Source organism: Diabrotica virgifera, chromosome 6 (genome assembly GCF_917563875.1).
Source record: "Diabrotica virgifera virgifera chromosome 6, PGI_DIABVI_V3a".
NCBI classification, from domain to species: domain Eukaryota; kingdom Metazoa; phylum Arthropoda; class Insecta; order Coleoptera; family Chrysomelidae; genus Diabrotica; species Diabrotica virgifera.
Genome location: NC_065448.1, coordinates 224,828,763 through 224,834,331, shown reverse-complemented (window position 1 = coordinate 224,834,331; position 5,569 = coordinate 224,828,763). Strand labels below are relative to the sequence as shown.

The following is a 5,569-nucleotide window of genomic DNA, read 5'->3' as shown; positions in this document are numbered from 1 at the left end:
TTACCCCGGTGTACCTTAATAAAAAGAAAACAAAAATCTACGTTACCTGTGTAGAATCGCCAACGTAAAAAAACTCAGTAAAACTTTTTTCTAAAACGTTTTTATTGGTTTTTATATAACAAATTTTTTTATATAAAAATGTTAGGAAATATTTCTTTCTTTAAAAATTTCTCAAGTTTAAAGTAATTTCAAATTCTACCACTTTTTACAAACAACAATACAAGTTGTTCACCAACAAAGCAACATATCAAGTTGGCATTATCTAAATATAACAACAGGTTATGAGCTTTGCTCGCGGAGACAGTCCATGACTGGTTTCTGACTGATTCGCATGCGCAGTTCCGTTTTCAAGCGCTTGAAAACGGAACTGCGCATGCGAATCAGTCAGAAACCAGTCAAGGACTGTCTCCGCGAATAAAGCTATGGATTTCGATGCCAGTTTTAAATAAATTATTATCTCGAATGACGTAGAAAACATTTGAACGTCCTGGAATAATAAATAATACCCGTATTTGTACCTATGAGGTTGGCCGATAGCGTGGATTAGCCTTTTGATCCCTCTACAGATTAGGCACTATTATCTTAGAGCCCTTTCGGTAGCCTGCCGTATCTGATTATGTAATTCTACTCTTTACTCCGTCCCCTTACCAATAACGTCTCATACGTTACACCCCGTTTGGTAATTGTAAACGGATATTTCGCAAGGAGCCGCTCGGGGGGTCGTAAAATGACCAGAATTGATCTTAAATTTTTTTCTAAATTTCCCCAGAATCTGGGAAAAAATTGATTTTCTACCTCGCTCTAACACATAGGCTCTTATGAAAGGCGCTGTTGCCAGATGTTGTGAAATGCCGAGTTTTTCAGGAGATCTAGTGAAATTTTATTTTTGTGGTTACGTTCTGTTGCAGCCTATTTACATATACGAAGACTGATAAACACATTCGCGATATCAGTCGGAAACAAATGCTGGAAGTGGCCCCATAAAATTTGGATTATGTACAATTTTATGTTGATCAAAACCTTATCATATAGGTTTTGCTTTCTTATTTCAATTTAATCAACATAATGGAGAAGTATCCAAGACCAGAGAGGTTCGACGGAGATCCATCTGTGAAATCAACGGCAAAGGAATGGGACCATTTGAAAAGTACCTCCATGAACTTTTATGCTGCCCAGGTTGTCACTTCCACTGTTGTACAACCTCTAGACACTAATAATACCAAACTACAACTATTAGTAAATCTTATTTCGCTAAGAGTATATACCTATATAAGCGATTATGAAACTTACAATGAATCCATTCAAACGCTTGATAAAATATTCATCAAACCAAATATATCATTCATGAACGTCACACACTAGACGAGACTATCGATACTTACATGCAATTGTTAAAACAGTTAGCATTTACTGCCAAAACTAACAAAAATAACAACGGCCCTTTGAAGCTTTCATCGCTGGAATGACGTCCACAAAGATACGATCAAGATTGTTAGAAAGTTTAACGTTAACATTAGAAGAAACTTATGATATAGCTACTTCGATGGAAATAGCAGAACTCAACTCTCAGGTTTGTGGAAATCAAAATCCAACACTGAGTGTTGGACCTACCTGGTAACTATAAATTCGACTTACAGAGCTCTCCAACGAATTCTGAAAGTGTCACTGTGACAGCTGCTACCTACTACTAACTCTTCAAGGTCAAGCAAAAGAAACACACGTTTCTTCCGCGGTGGGCCAATACATCCAAGGAAGAATTGTCTGGCTCAGAAATCCATCTGCAAATCCTGTGATAAAAAGAGGCACTTTGCCGCTTCAAGAACAAGGTTTGCCGCTTCAAGAACAAGGTTTGCCGCTTCAAGAACAAGGTTTGCCGCTTCAAGAACAAGGTTTGCCGCTTCAAGAGCAGTAGTGCGTCTACCAACGTATTTGAAGGCTACCATCACTGCTCCTCTTCAAGAATTTAAATAACATTCATGATGTTTGGAATGCCTACAGACATTCAGATAGACAGACTCAATTTCTATTAGCTGAAGTCAAAGAGTTTCTCAACTCCAGAGGAATCGCAAGAAGTAGAACTACTGCTTATAATCCTCAAGGAAACGGGAAAGTAGAGTTGAATTCTATCTACTGTCTAGAAAGCTGGCCTGTGAATCACATGAAGCACCTACTAAGACTTAGAAACAACACCTACCAGTTGCGCTGCTTTCCATACAGCATTCATTTTTATGTAGCACAAATAACTAACCGTAGACTGCATGAAAGAATGTTTGTGCATATACGTCGATCTCCAAATGGGAATACAATACCGTCATGACTAACAGTGTATAAGTGGTCCAGAGTTCTAATCATAAATAAATGGAAGATGGACAATGTACCGGTGTATATAACAAAACTTCCATAAAACAAAAATCGCTATTAACGAAGTAAACAAAGTGGAAACCTGAAGAAAGCTCTCATATAGAATATAAAACCGATTGCTACGAAACCTAACCTAACAAAACCTAAAAATAGGTGAGACTGATTAATGCTTACATAAGCTCCAACGCAGAATGCTCCAGGAGTAACTAAACGCTATATCGAGATCAGCAAAACCTACATATTGAAGAATAATTAAGAATAATCCTTATCCAGAACATTTCTAGAGGGTACCAACAGCTAACGCTAGAATAACAAAGAAATACATACATAATTTTTACATAGACGAACCATTTCAGTAGCTAAATCAAAAATGGCTTCAGAAAACAGTTCAACTGCTTCAAACATACAACCTAAAACGAACTAAAGCCTTGCAACCAAGATTGTGAACTTCATTTCATATACATATGTATATTCTACCCCTTCTGTCTATTCGTAAAATTGCAACAAGTATATTGATTGTGACTCGACCATCACAATTCAAATGTGAACGTCGAGCAACATTTGGAAGCATGTTTGAAAGACTGTTAGAGCTTGAAGATCAGGCTATTCCCTCGCTACCGAACAACCTCATACGCAGCATAATTTACAAGCAAATTAACCTAGTATATAAAAAAGAACTAATAAATATAAAAACATTGCTTTAATTGTCCGAAGAACAAGTACAGAAACCAGATTTTGAATATATTTGATCTTCTACAATGTTTTGTTGTATTTTTGTTTCCATATTCTTAAAACTAAAGTTGTACCGGATTATCGTAACTTCTGTTTGACGTTTCATACATTTATCTACACTGAAATTCAAATATATCTTGCACAAGAGCGAAATCTGTAACATATCATCAAATTGACAGTGACAATTGGCAAGCGAGAAATGACAGGTCTTTCATATATGATGTCATCAGAGAGGCATCAAAAGCATTTTACTGAAATCACATGTGTGCGAAATGAATATCGGACGGGGCTTCGTATTCCGCATATATTTGAGAAAATGACTCAGAAATTATTGGCAGACATAAAAAATAAATGATCGAACAATAAACGATTAAAAGACGATAAAATCATTGTTCCAGACAATGAAGTACTAATAATCTTGTCATCATGATGACTTATACCTTACAAACAGTTATACCCCAGTCTATCTGTGAAAGAATAATTGAGTTCACCTAAAAATCTTATACATGTTTTTGAAAGTTCTAAAAGGTATATAAGGGGGAGCTGATGACAAATACTTGTAGACGGACAGCTGATTTTGCTTTGTTTTTTTAACAGGCACAAAAAGTGAAAAAATAATTTTTTGCCTAAAACGTTTTTTTATACATTTTAGACAAAAATAAATGGTTTAAATAATGTTGTAGATCTTAAAAAGTTCTTCAATGTACGAGATTCTAAGTTAAAATGCATAAACAACTGACCGAGATAATTGCAAGAACCGCCGATTTTTCCAGTGATCTTATATACCTACTTAATGAGTTGAAATGTGTGTAGAGAAAAAGTTCTCACTTTTAATATACATTTTAAAACTTTCAAAAATCTGCGTAAGATTAATAGATGCTTTCAGCTGTTTTTTCTAAAGGGCCTATTAAAGCAATCTCAGATTCCGCAGTCAAGATATTCATCTTACACCTATGCCACCTAGATTTTATTTCGATTTTTAAGAACATCTGAAATAATAAAGTTCTCAAGCTGTTATTTAATATGTTTTTGTGGTGAAATACACAAAAATAAACTAAGAGTCTTATTTAAAAAGGAAGTAAATAATTATTGAAAATAAAATAAAATAATTATTGAAAAAAAAATAATCGTTCGTAATATATAAAATGCACAAGCCAAACTATAGCTATGACTTTTAACAAGAAATTAATAAATAAATGTTGTCAATCTAGAAAATAATATATGACATAGAGACATAGACAAAAGAAAAGAAGGAGCCATAAAAATCGGTAAATATTGATTTATTCAGAAAGAATGAGGGATTGGAAATAACGTGAGCACATAAAGTAGTATCGCGCATATCTTTATGCCAAACAGAGATGTTTTGACCACGTCTTAATTCACTCTGTTTTGGCATTTCTCAAATCATTCACCATTCACTCTGTTTGGTCACGTCTTTCTTCAATGATCTGACTGTACACTATACATTTACTCCACATAGTCTGCAATCCGTTAAAGAGCATTTTTCTACAAAAGCAGTCGTCAATAAAAAGTTGTTAGTAGTGCTTTTTGTGTGAATAAGTGTTTAGAAGTTTGCTTCGTTTTTGGGAGCCTTTAGACCCAATTGATATTGCCACACCTCCACAGCCAGGAGATCTGCGTGCCAGTGAATTTTGATAAACAAATAGTGCACATAGACTTTTGAAAGACTCATTTAACTATAAGTACTTATTGTAGTTATAGTATTTTGTTTCTCTGTATGATCATTTGTTGGATCTATTTGTTTATATTTATGTTGTTTTTCCTTTAGTTTCCAGTTTGTTTTGCTATATGCCATTGTTGTAGAAATTAATTTTACAACATCAAGTGGTCCATCGAGCCGATTCTTGAGGCTCTTATCTATCTGTAATCTCGTTCTTATCATATTGATTCAAAACCCCACAACAATATCTATAATATTTTATCTCAAAAACATTTCTAGATTGACAATCTTATCTGATGTACCTAATTTATACAGAAAACTACCAGTTGCTTTTGTCTAATAAAAAATTTCGACAAAATGTATCACATTGACAATAGAATTGTCAAGACTAATTAAAAATAATTTAAAAAATAGTCGAAAATTACTTCAGTCCATAATTCTACCTGTCATTATTTGCGGCAGAAGAAAATTACTGGCCTAACAACAACTAATATAGACGCATGTAGAAGGACACTTCACTGTCAACCTTTAGCAAAGAAATTCGGGAACAGTTGAGGAAGTATCACTACAGAGGTCGCATGTGATCCCCCTCACCACCGCGGGAACATCCCTCGTCTACAAACTATTACTTTGATGACGAGGGTTGTTGTAGTGGAGATGGTGAAGGGGAGATCACATGCGCACTACACAGTGGCAGTTACCTAACCGTTCTCAACCTTCCTTACTAAAAAATGACAGTGAAGCGTCCTTCTATATGCGTCTATATTCGTTGCTAACAACGTACTATACTTACGG

General features: G+C 34.9%; 1 long non-coding RNA gene across 1 annotated transcript; it reads left to right on the top strand.

The window, feature by feature from the left end:
• Positions 1 to 215: 215 nt before the first annotated feature.
• LOC126887285 (uncharacterized) lies at positions 216 to 5,243 on the top strand. The gene is made up of 2 exons (XR_007699007.1): positions 216 to 1,826; positions 1,890 to 5,243. It is a non-coding gene; the product is annotated as an uncharacterized LOC126887285 (long non-coding RNA).
• The last annotated feature ends 326 nt before the right edge of the window (positions 5,244 to 5,569 follow it).